Here is a 12,829-nt window from a genome sequence, read left to right as displayed (position 1 = left end):
ATGTTGGCTGGTGGAGGCACGTGTTCGGAATGTTTTGAAAGAGAGAGCGGGAATTATAGAAGCTAATTCAGAAGAACAGTGCCCATGGAAGTATCTGTAGAAGAGGCATGTAGCAGAAACAGTGCGTCTATGAGACAGCGAGTGGAGAGACTCTGTTAGAATGAATCATTAATTAACCTAACTGCCCTCTTCTGAATGGAATCAAGAAGACTGAGAGAGGTTTTGGGGGCACCACCCCAGATGTGGCAACAATATTCCATGGCAGGGCGGATTTGCGATTTATACAGAGTGAGCAGCTGTTTGGAAGAAAAGTAACGCCGAGAGCGAAAGAGAAAACCAAGTTTTTTAGATGCAGAGGAAGCAATATTTGTAATGTGCTTGTGCCAAGAGAGATTAGAAGTCAGGGTAATCTCCAAAAGAGATATCATTTTGCCTAGAAATCGGAGTGTCACTAAAGATAAGCATAGGAGCAGAAGAATCCTTTTTGCGAGACATAAGACAAGAATGAATTTTAGAAGGGTTGAAATCAACTAAGTTGTCTTTGCCCCACTGGAGAATTACCTGAAGATCGGCATTTAAGGAATTGGTAGCAGATTTTCGAGAAGTTGAAACTGATTGAGCAGGACAAGGTTTCTCAAAATGGAAAGTTGAATGCAATGTGCTATCATCGGCAAAACTATGGATAAGATTTCCAGTCAATGGAAGAAGGTCATTGATATACAAGAGGAAATGAGTGGGGGAAAGAACTGAACTTTGGGGGACACCGGCATTTGTGGAAAAGTTAGAAGACAGAGAGAGCCATCTGCCATCGCCCTCAGTGAGCGATCAGAGAGAAAACTGGATAACCAATTACTAAAAACAGTTGGCAAACCATAAGATGGAAGCTTGTTTAGAAGACCTTTATGCCAAACACGATCAAAAGCCTTTGAGATGTCAAGAGCAACTACTTGTGTTTCACTGAACCTTTCCATTGAAATAGTCCATAAATGGGTAACATAAGCCAGAATATCACCAGTGGATCGACACTGACAGAATCCATACTGGCGATCGTTGATCAGATGGAAGGTTTCTAGGTAGTTTAAGAGTTGGCGGTTAATTGATTTCTCTATTATTTTAGAAAGAGTAGAAGTAATTGCAATGGGACGATAATTGGATTGGAGGGATTTTTCACTCTTTTTAGGAACTGGCAGGATATAAGCAAATTTCCAAGCAGAATGAAAAACACCTTTGGAATAAGAAAGTGAAAAAAGGCGGCAAAGAACAGGAGTAAGTTCAGGAGCACAGGTTTTGAGAACAAGTGGAGAAATACCATCAGGACCTGGAGCTTTCTTAGGACTTCGGACTTTCTTAGGAACTTTCTTGGGACTCAAAGGAAAGACCCTGGCAATCATATACCGTGCAATGTTCCTACTGTTATCACTTATGGAGCCGGTACGTGGTTCACCTGCTCGGCTATAGTAAGATATACGAACAAATTAGAATCGATACAAAGGACAAAACTACTCACTATTTCCAAAGCATGTCGCACAGTAAGCACACCTGCACTACAGTTGCTGGCTGGAGCTCTCTAACTTTACCTTGAAGTAGCCAAAAGGGTATTATATTATAGATTTAAAAAGGGCATACCCACAGAATTTCTGGGGGTAGTCCTTGGCGAACACCTTTAATGCTGTAAGGAAAAGAACAGCCACAAAGCTCCATGAGTTATGGCAAACAAAGTGGGAGCAGGAAACCAGAGGTCTGGTTACCAAACGGTTTCTGCCACGGGTGGCAATTATTAGCTCAAAACCACCTAAGGTATGTCCCTGGACTTCTTACAACATTTATATTCACAGGTCCCTGCTCCCTAAAGGCGAAACTAACCTCCTTAGGGCTGATTGATGATCCAAACTGCACCTGTGGCCAGAATGAAGACTGGGCACACATTCTGTATGAATGTATAATATATGACATCCCCAGAACAGAGCTAATAGCACAGATTGGCCCCCTTCCCAGGGGAGAACATCTGTTCATCATAGAAGAGGAAAATTAGCAAGCCTTTACATCTTTCACACAGAAACTATTCGAAATGCGCAGAACAATCCAAAGAATGGTAATTCGCCTCCCCCCACAGCAATTAAACAAATAACCAATAGCTAAAATTGCCCAAGTTTCCCCCCACGCCCAGACGATGACATAAAAACTGTCAGGATTCTGCACCCTGACAGAAACTTGACATGACAAAACTCCCCAGAACTACCCTGCCATGTGTAGGAACCTGAAGCCCCACACCAAATAAGTAACCATGTAGGGGAGGGAGACGTACAAACAGCCAGGGAAGCAGATTTGCTGGAAAATATCAGTAAGCTGATAAGTAGATTGAATGAATGAGAATGAAAGTCAGAATGAATAGGTTGGGCACTGAGTGAACTAGGAATTATGGTAAAAGGGAATAAATGCAGTTTTGGTGAAAGAAGGAGCGACCCAGCATGAGGGAAAGAGAGCGTGAATGCATTAACATTAGCTTTAGTAGAGGCATTTGATGCAAGAAAGCAAGCTTATGCAGCATCAGCCAAAAAAAAAAAAAAAAAAAAAACACACTTCCACTTCACCCCTCTGTTCGTTCAAAATACCTGTCTAGCTGAGCCTTAAACTTATTTAGGCTGTCAACCTCCACCACAAGGGATGGAAGTCTATTCCACCAACCAACCACCCGCTGGCTAAAGGCAAATTTCCGCACGTCTATCCTACATCTGTCTTTCCTCAATTTGAATTTATGCCCTCTCAGGTGATTTTTCTGAGCTAGAGGAAGAATCCCATCAGCATTGAGCATGCTTAAACCATTCAAGGCTTTATACACCTCTATCAGATCACCTCGCTGGTGCCTAGTCTCCAGACACTGTAATTTGCAAAACTTAAGCCTTTCTTCGTAAGAGCACCCCTTTGTTCCGTTCACTAATCTTGTTGCCCTTCTCTGTACTCGTTCCAGCAGCTCTACATACTTCTTGAAATGAGGCCTCCAGACCTGTATACATTACTCTAGGTGTGGCCTGACCATCGCCTTATACAATGGAATAATCACTTCCTTATCCCTGCTGGAAAAATTCCTGTATATCATTGACAATACTCCATGAGCTACTCTTGCAGCCCGTCTGCACTGCTCAGAGAACTTCATATCTGCCTGCACAACCACCCCCAAGTCCCTTTCATTCTCAACCACTGTCAGCGTAGTACCACAGAGTTGATACGTTGCTCTGGGGTTGCTGTTTCCCATGTGTAGTACTTTACATTTGTCAATGTTAAACTTCATTTGCCACCTCTCAGCCCATCTGCTCAACCTTTCCAGATCCTGTTGCAGCAGCATAGTGTCAGTAGTGTCCTTGACAACCCTGCCAACCTTTGTATCGTCTGCAAACTTGGACATTATGCTTGATATACCATCATCAATATCATTTATAAATACAGAAAACAATAATGGACCCAACACTAAGCCCTGAGGGACTCCACTAATAACATCAGTCCACGATGAGCAGTGTCCATTGATTACCACTCTCTGTCTTCTCCCCCTCAACCACCCCTTTATCCATAGCAGCAATTTGCCTCCAATGTCACACTGCTCCAATTTGTGTAGCAATCTTCCATGTGCAACAGTATCAAAAGCCTTTCTAAGATCCAAGTATATAATATCAAAGTTATTCCCTGCATCCAGTTCTTTTGTGAATGCATCATAGTATCCAATCAAGTTGGTCAGGCAAGACTTCCCCTTAACAAAACCATGCTGTGTCTGAGCTATAACTGAAGTCTTGTTTAAATGATCCTGCAGTGCTTCTTTAACCAGTGCCTCCATTAATTTTCCTGGAACAGAAGTTAAGCTCACAAGTCTATAATTATTTGTGTCAGCCTTTGATCCTCCTTTGTGAATTGGGGTCACATTTGCACATTTCCAGTCTATGGGTACCTCCCCTGAGTCCAAGGAAGCTCTCATAATTATGGCTAAGGGTTTGCTTACTTCCTTTGCTGCCTCCTTTAATATAACTGGATAGATCTCATCCACCCCGGGTGCCTTTCTTGTGTTTATCTTCAACAGTTTCTCCTCCACTTTACTCCCATTTATTTCAAGATTCTGTAGCTTACTGCTAGAGTTGAATACACCTCTGGCATTACCCTTGCTGAATAACTCCTCATGTGTGAATGTCGATGCAAAATATTCATTTAGTTTGTTAGCTACCTGAGCAGGATCATCAACAGTTGACCCATCAATATCAAGTGGACCAATCTGATTCATCCCCTTCCTTCTAGAGTTTACAAAAGTAAAGAACTCTTTGCTGTTTTTCTTTGCATCCCTTGCCAAAGATTTCTATAATCTGCCTTCGCCTGCCTAACCTCCTTTGTAACTTGGTTGCATATCAACTTGTATCTATCATAGGCTTCTGTGTCATGTGTTAATTTGTATGTATCCCATGCATTTTTCTTCTCTGCCATATGCCTCATTAGTTCATCTGACATCCATTTTGGCCTAAACCTTGAACAATATTTCTTAGTTGGTATGTAAAGCCTAGTAGTTTCCAAGATAAGTTCTTTGAATGCTTCCCATTTTGAATTTGCTGTTGGTAACATCATCAGTTGGTCCAACTGTATAGAATTTAAATACTGTCTCAGTCCATCGTAGTCGCCTTTACAGAAGCAATAACCCTTCACTTTACCCCTAATGGTAGTTACCTCTTTGAGTAAATCCCACTTCAGCACACTGTGATCACTGCCACCTAGTGGTTCATTTATCTGCAGATTCTTAATGCATGAAGAATCACTGCTGATAATCAAATCAAGAGTATTACTCCCTCTAGTTGCCTCCCGAACATGCTGATGTAGAAAACAATCATCCAATAAATCCACAAAAGCCCTGCTAGTGTGTGAGTAACCAGCGCCCAAATTCCAGTCAATATCTGGGAAATTAAAATCTCCCATTATAAGACACTCTGATTTACTGGCCCACTCTATTTCCCTGTACAGGTCCTTATTATACTCATCAGAGTCATTAGGCCTATAGCACACTCCTACTCTCAATTTTGATCTCCCAATATTTATGTCACACCAAACTGACTCCACACTGCACTGTCCAGCGATGTCGACTGGCTTCACTTCCTTGGTTTTTATGTGTTTCTTAACTAATAGCATAACCCCTCCCCATCCTGTCTATCCTTTCTGTAGACGTTGTACTCCCCAAATTGCAGTTCTGCATCCCTTATATCTGTGTGACACCATGTCTCTGATATCCCAACAATGTCTGTCTCCGATGTTTTGAGCAATACCTCAAATTCATCAAATTTATTTACTAAACTCCTAGCATTGGTGTACACGCAAGTATACCTGCACCTGTTTCTATTCTTAGCTACCCTAACACAACCCATGTGTTTACTTGTACCGCAATGGCTCCCAGCAGTCCCTGAAATACCATGCATCTTGTTTTTCAGGCTTCTGCTCATTATAATAGAAGCAGGGCAAGAATCTCTTTCACCTCTGCCAGTGGCTACTGTCAATCTATTGGTCTTTGTCTCCCCCCAAGCTAGCAGTTTTCCGACCCACCTAACACTGCCTCGATAGCATCAGCAAATATTCTTGCACCCTTTCTATTTAAGTGTATCCCATCCCTGTAGAAGCAATCTCTCCTGTTAACAAGTACAGTCCAAACTGAAAAAAATTCTACCCCTTGAGCCTTGCACAATCTTTCCAGGGCCGAATTGATCGACAAGGCTCTCATCATATACTCCCTCCTATCGTGTCTGGGCAGAATTGCAGACACTTTCAAATTCAACCCTAATTCTCGGCTTTTGTTCAACAGTGACCTGTACTTGTTAAGTAATTCTGCCGGTCTCCTACTCTTAATATTATTAGTGCCAACGTGTACAACTATATCACCTTTTGTGCCCTTAAAAGATGATATTCGCTCTACAACGTCATCAACCTTTGCCCCTTTCAGACATACCCTGGTCCTGTTCCACCTATCTTTTTTACAAAGCATGTTCCCCGTTTCCCTGACAATAGAGTCACCAACAACTACTAGTTCCTTCGGGACCAGCGCATTCTGCCTTGGGGGTTGTCTCTGTGTCACGCGATGCCCAAGTGCAAGCTCTGGCGTTGATGTGGGCAGCTGAGAGCTTGATGGGCCCCTTAATTTAGTTTCTTCGAGGGCATCCACCCTGTCCTTCAAGCTCTCATATAGGGCCACAAGAACGCCGAGTTGTTGCCTGATATCGAAACATTCCTTGCATCGCGCACACACAAAGACATCCCCCTTGGAATGGGAATTAGTGGAAGAGCAAATGTGGTTGACCGAGATTGGGAATAACTTACATTACTTTATATATACTAACTAACATTTACTAACCACACAAACACTGCATTCTTCCCTGGGCTGCAAAAAACTTACGGCTAGAGAAGCCTGCACCACAACTGAAGAATTACAGTAAATGAGGTGCCCAGAGAGAGCAGTGCAGAAAGCAAGAGTCGAATAAATGAAATGAAAGCTAGAAGAATGAATGAAAGCTTAACATTGGGAAAAATAGATATTTCTCCTTCCCCTTTGATTATGCCATTGTTTCATAATATTAGGTGTATAAATTTAATGATTTTGTATTATGACATTTATAAAAAGTACCGGAACGTCGTTCTGGTGTTTTCCGGCCCGAATACACCACTGCTCTTTACTGAGGAGAGTTGATTCAGTCTCAGCAGCGATTCTGGACCTCAGCTACTATGGGAGAAGTTGGCACGCGGTATCACCCCCGCAAACATCACTGAAAGTGATCGATATGGCGGTCGAGATGTTCTTGTCTGGGGGAGACGTTATCTTGGTGTTTTGGGATGATAACGCCACAACACATCGCACTGCAGCTGTTGATATGCTTTTGGTAAGTGAGGACGTTGTTCGTATGGATTGGTCTGCCCGTTCCACCGATATAAATCCCGAACATATAAGGGACGGTCTGGGGAGGTGTCTAGCGGCACGTCCACACCCACCAGAAAATGTACACCAGCTGAAGATGGCGCTGACATAGGAATAGACGATGTTACCGCAAGAACTTATCAACAACATTGTTCTAAGTATGAACAGGCGGTGCAAAGCCTGCATCGACATTAGGGGGGCATATCTTCTACTGAGTTCCATCTCTTCCCTTTGTTCCATCTTTGGCAGTGATGCATCTGTATCATGGCAGCCAGTGCTATGATGCCATTTTGGAATAAAGTCCCTCTGTACCGTTTTGTTTCCGTTGTTTCCTTCATCATTTCTGTATCTCACAAGGTTCCTTTGGTATGTCTGCGTGGGTGGCACAGTGGTATCGTCACCGTCCTCCCCACACCGGGTGGAAAAGGCCCGGGTTCGAATCCCGTCGATGACGCGAGGAACTTTAGTGGGCTTTTTTCACTCCGTGGCTGAGTTAGTCGGTCTCAGGCGTAGATAGCAAGGTTTTTTTCCCTCAGAAACTGAGGTTTTTTCGTCCAGCAAAACAGGCAAATCGACCAGAGAACATACGCAATTTACAGACACGAATACGGGTTAATGTAATCATTTACGGGTAACCCTAATATAGTAATTTAATTTGTAATTTGGTTCCTTTTGTATGCTTTCCCCTTATCCAGAGGCCGCTCCTCTGAGAAACTAAAGGTAAAAACCGGACTGATCCTTAAGTGTTTGCAAACCAGCTTAGAATTATCAGAAAAAGAAAGGTGACTTTCCGTTCTTGCCTTGTACAAGTACTTTTATGTCAAGGGCTATTATTAAATAAATATACTGCTTAACGAGCGCGGAACGTAAATGAACTATAGATCACTTTTATGAAATCGCACTTAAAGCACAGAGGCTTAGTCACAATCGCTTGGCACCCAGGGCCTCCTCAGAAGAGAGAGGGGATTTAAGGGAGATGGTGTCGCGATCATTATCTCAAACCAATTTGCAGTAAAAATGCACAGGATTTTCCACAATATGGAAGGAATTTTTTTTCAGCTGAAGGTTCATAACAAAACTGTTATCATTGCAGATAGATATCACTGTTATCTACCTTCCTTCTTCTTTTGGAGAAGCTGATTATAGCGCTTTATGAGTTTGAAACGGTTTTTTCACCGGTGAGATGAGGTTTACTTGTTTGGAGACTTCAATACTCAACACTCTCCGCATTGAGGAGTCATCCGCTACAGCTAAGCTGCTATATGACTAAATGTCTGAACTGGGCCTCAATCAGTATACCAATACTTGTACTAGAGGCAAGGCGATGCTGGATCTCATTTTTCCATCCAAGCAGATCCTTATTTTAGAAGCAGTTTCATTTCTGCCGTCTGATTACAAGGCTTTAAGCTGTCAGGTAAACATATCACAGAAGAGTAGATGCAGTATTCTTGTCCCAGCCAAGCTGAAACCTAGGAGAGCAGACTGGCAATTATTAGGGCGTGAACTTGATAGCATTGATTGATTCTCCTTCCTGCGGATTAATGATCTTGACGCAGTAACCTATCATCTTATTAGCACAATTTCCTCTATCATTCATGAGTTCCTACCTTTCAGTAAAAATTACAGGAATAGATTCCCTCATTGGATCGCGACAGACATAATTGCGATTATCCGAGTAAACAAGCAGTGTGTAGAAAACACGTTAGGGCGACACATGATGAAGCATATATGGCACTGTTCAAGGAACATAGAAGCAACATTAAAAGGGTGACCAGAAATCAGTACGCTCGTTATATTCAATCAGTTCAACGCAATTTCACAGTGAATGGAGACCTGAAGTCATTTTGGAACATGCTTAAGAATTCTAATAACTGCTTAACAGGAACCAGTATCATTGATCCTGGTTCCTGTTGAGCAGTGATTAGAATGTTGAGCTACAACCTGTGACAAAATTAAGCAGCTCTTTTTGCGACCTTTTTCTCCTCCTTTTCCGAGAAAACTGCAGCTACGCTGCTTCAACTTATCAATTTCAAGTTATTATGGATAATACACTGAATAATTTCTCGGTGGACACAGCCGATATCATTGAAGTGCTTCGGAAACTTACAAAAGATTTTTCAGCTGGTCCAGATAAGATTCCACTTATCTTGTGGAAGAAATGCTTTCCACCACTTAAATATATAATATTGCATAAATTCAATCTTTCCGTTACGACTGTCATTTACCCCGCTCACTTCAAAACAGTTAATATTATTTCTATCCCAAAGAGCAGCGCAATCTACTCACTAGAGAATTACCGTCCCATCTGCCTTCTGAACTCGCTGGCAAAAATTCTGGACACTGTCATTCACAACCGATTAATGGAATATTTTCAGAACTTCATTTGCTACTGCCAACATGGCTTCACCAGAGGCCTATCAACTACCACTAATCTTCTCATTATCTGGCAGCAGGTTCTAGACACGCGCGGAGGACAGGCTACACAGACTTTTATTAAGGCTTTTGACAGTGTCCTGCACAATCAACTTGCTAAAAGACTAAAGCACTATGGAACACTTCACCCTTTACTGTCCTGGTTGATGAGTTATATTTCATATTGAAAACATAGGATGATAATCGGACAGGAAGTCTCAAGGGAATTTTTTCCATCGAGAGAAGTACCACAAGGATCATCTCTCGGGCCTCTTTTACTCGCCATCTTTATCAACGATCTACCGCAATTTGTTGAGAGAGATGGTATTAAGATGCTAATGTTTGCCGACGAAGTGAAACTGTATTCACGAATCAGCAGTCAAGATGATGCAGTTAACCTTCAGGCTGCTCCCAACTTTTTCGCTGATTGGGTGGCTTTAAATGGTCTGGAGGTTAATCCTAGGAAATGCAGCTCTATTTTCTTTGCAGCTTCGAGGAAAACTAAGACTTTTTAGTTAAACTATATTACCCCAAGGAGATGCCGATTTCCCGATTGACGAAGTTAAAGATCTCGGAGTTACTTTTACCGTTGAATGTGGGTTCGATAAACATGTTAGAAATATATTAAACCAGGCGAAAAAAAAAAAAAAAAATTGGCTTTATTAAAAGGCAGACGTACAGATTTCAAGATCCTCAGTTCTATGTGCTCCAATTCAAAACAACTGTACTCGCAAACAAATGAGACCAGCATTCCAAAGAGCCAGGCGTTCCTGCCCCCTCCCCCCTGAGAGGTAGAGGACCTCAGGCAACAATACCGGGAAACCAGAAATGCCTACACTGCAATGATCAGGCAGCGGAAAAAGCTGCCCTGGGACCACCTGGTCTCCACGGTGGTAACTCAGAAATCTATAGATTTATAAAGTCATCAGATTTTATAAATGATTATAAAATTTCCTATAGATTTAGGAAAATCTATAAAATCACAATGAACAAACTGCCCAGAGGTGAGGTGACACTCTTTACCAGGACGCCCCAAGGAAGCATTACGAAAAATTGGAATGAATCGGTTAGCAACATCCTAAACACCATATTCAAAACAGTGGACAGCCAAAACTCCCCTGAGCAAGAGCAAATCTGCCGGGAGAATGACACATTTCACACAGGCACCCTTCACACAGCTGGTCCTAATATCCGCAGTCGGCAAACTAAGAAAAAAGAAATCTCCAGGAATGGATATGATAGAACCTGAAATAGTCAAAAAGGGGGCAGAGCTTGCCCCAATCTTCTCCCGGATCTATACAACCACCATCTCCAAAGAGGCCACTTTCCCACAGACTGGAAAACTGCCAACATTAAACTGATTCTGAAAAGCCCAACGAAGCCACAACACATGCCTGATTCATACTGCCCAATCGCTCTTCTCTCTGTACTAAGCAGAGTCTTGGAGCAGCTCCTACATCAAAGGATAGAAACCTATTACAACTCAGCATAGCTTCCTGCACAGAACCAATTTGAATTTAGGAAAGACCGACCCACCACTGACGCACTCGAAAGAATCATCACTGAAGCTGACAACTGCCAAAGAAAATATCTCCTCGTCATCTCAGTCGATTTTGCGGGGACGCTCGGCCACCCTCTGGTGGCCGAGCGTCCTTGCGCGACTGAGGTGCTCAAATCTTCCCATGAACCTGTACAACTGCCTGCAGAGTTATCTCACGGAGAGAAGAGTGGTGATCCAAGCACCTTACTCTAGAGTTGAAAGACAGATCTACAGAGGGTGCCTGCAGGGCTCTGTGCTTGGTCCGCTCCTTTTGGAACTGTGTATTGGATGAATTCCTCTCCATGGCACTTGGGGACGTCCGGGTGCTGGCGTTTGCGGATGACCTAACCTTGATCTTGGAAGCTAACTCAAGCGCTCAGATGGAAACGACAGCAAACCGAGCCCTATCTGTCCTTCAGGAATGGACCAGAAAGCACCAGTTGCAAATATCTCCAACCAAGACTCAATCCATTCTCCTCAAAGGATACCTAACAACCACAAGGCCTGCACAAATTAAAATTAACAACAAAACCATAAAACTGATCATGGAACTAAAGCACCTGGGAATCATTCTCGACAGTAAACTATCTTTCCTACCACATCTCAACTACATCCAAACAAAGATGAAGAAATACGCAGCAATGGTGGCAAGGATCGTCCGCCGGGACTGGGGCCTAAAGAGGTGCACACTCGTTCTCCTCTACAAAACAGTGTTCATTCCCCCAGCTACATACGCCTCAGGTGTGTGGTTTAACAAGGCTACAAAAGCGGAAAATATCCGGAAACTCAATATTATTCACCAACCAGTTCTTCTTACCATGACGCGTGCCTGTAACACCGTCTCAACCCACGCCCTGCAGGTGATCACGGGGGCCTTGCCTCTTGACCTGGAGGTGATACGCATAGGCATGCTGTACCAGCTTGGACGAGGAAAGAACACGACATACAGGGACCACATCACGGACTGCGCTGGGAATCCATCTGCAGAAAAGAAAGGACTACAAAACTACCTCCAATCTGTATGGCAACAACGTTGGATGAAATCAACAAAAGAGGGGATAACTCGCAAGTTCATTCCAGACGTACAAACAACTTATCCAAAATCGCCTTCGTGGTTTTCCCGGGACTCTATTGCACTTATTTATTGACAGGACACAGTGCTATACGCAGCAAGCTAACAACACTGGGAATAGCCAACAATCCAATTTGTGCATGTGGATCACAGGAGATCTGGGACCACCTGATGTATGACTGCAGACTCTATGAGGATCTCCGGGGTCTATTTATCACTAAGCTACAGTTTATCCCTAAAGACAGAGAGCACCACATCCTAGAGAGTGACATCACCTACACAGCATTATCCAAATATGCCCAAAGTCTCTTCACAAGAAGGCCGATCCTGCCGCAACCACCAAGCCCACTTGACTAGACAGCAACACGCTACCATGAAAACTACAGTGCAACCAACCCAAACAGCAATGACTTGTTGCCTGGACAGAGGCACTTGACCACAATAGGATGGGATGACGCCCTCGCGAAAATCAGAGCAAACCAGATTAGTTCACCCAACCCCGAATATGATTCGGGCCATTGCGGTACAAGTAAATTTCGGGCCATATTCGGCCATTGCAGAACAAGTAAACACATGGGTTGTGTTAGGGTAGCTAAGAATAGAAACAGGTGCAGGTATACTTGCGTGTACACCAATGCTAGGAGTTTAGTAAATAAATTTGATGAATTTGAGGTATTGCTCACAAAATCAAAGGCAGATATTGTTGGGATATCAGAGATGTGGTGTCACACAGATATAAGGGATGCAGAACTGGAATTTGGGGAATACAATGTGTATAGAAAGGATAGACAGGACAGGAGGGGAGGAGGGGTTATGCTATTAGTTAAGAAATACATAAAATCCGAGGAAGTGAAGCCAGTCGACATCGCTGGACAGTGCAGTG

This window comes from Mastigoproctus giganteus, chromosome 9 (genome assembly GCF_048544385.1).
Source record: "Mastigoproctus giganteus isolate SK-2022 chromosome 9, ASM4854438v1, whole genome shotgun sequence".
Lineage (NCBI taxonomy): Eukaryota > Metazoa > Arthropoda > Arachnida > Uropygi > Thelyphonidae > Mastigoproctus > Mastigoproctus giganteus.
This window is presented reverse-complemented; position numbering follows the sequence as displayed.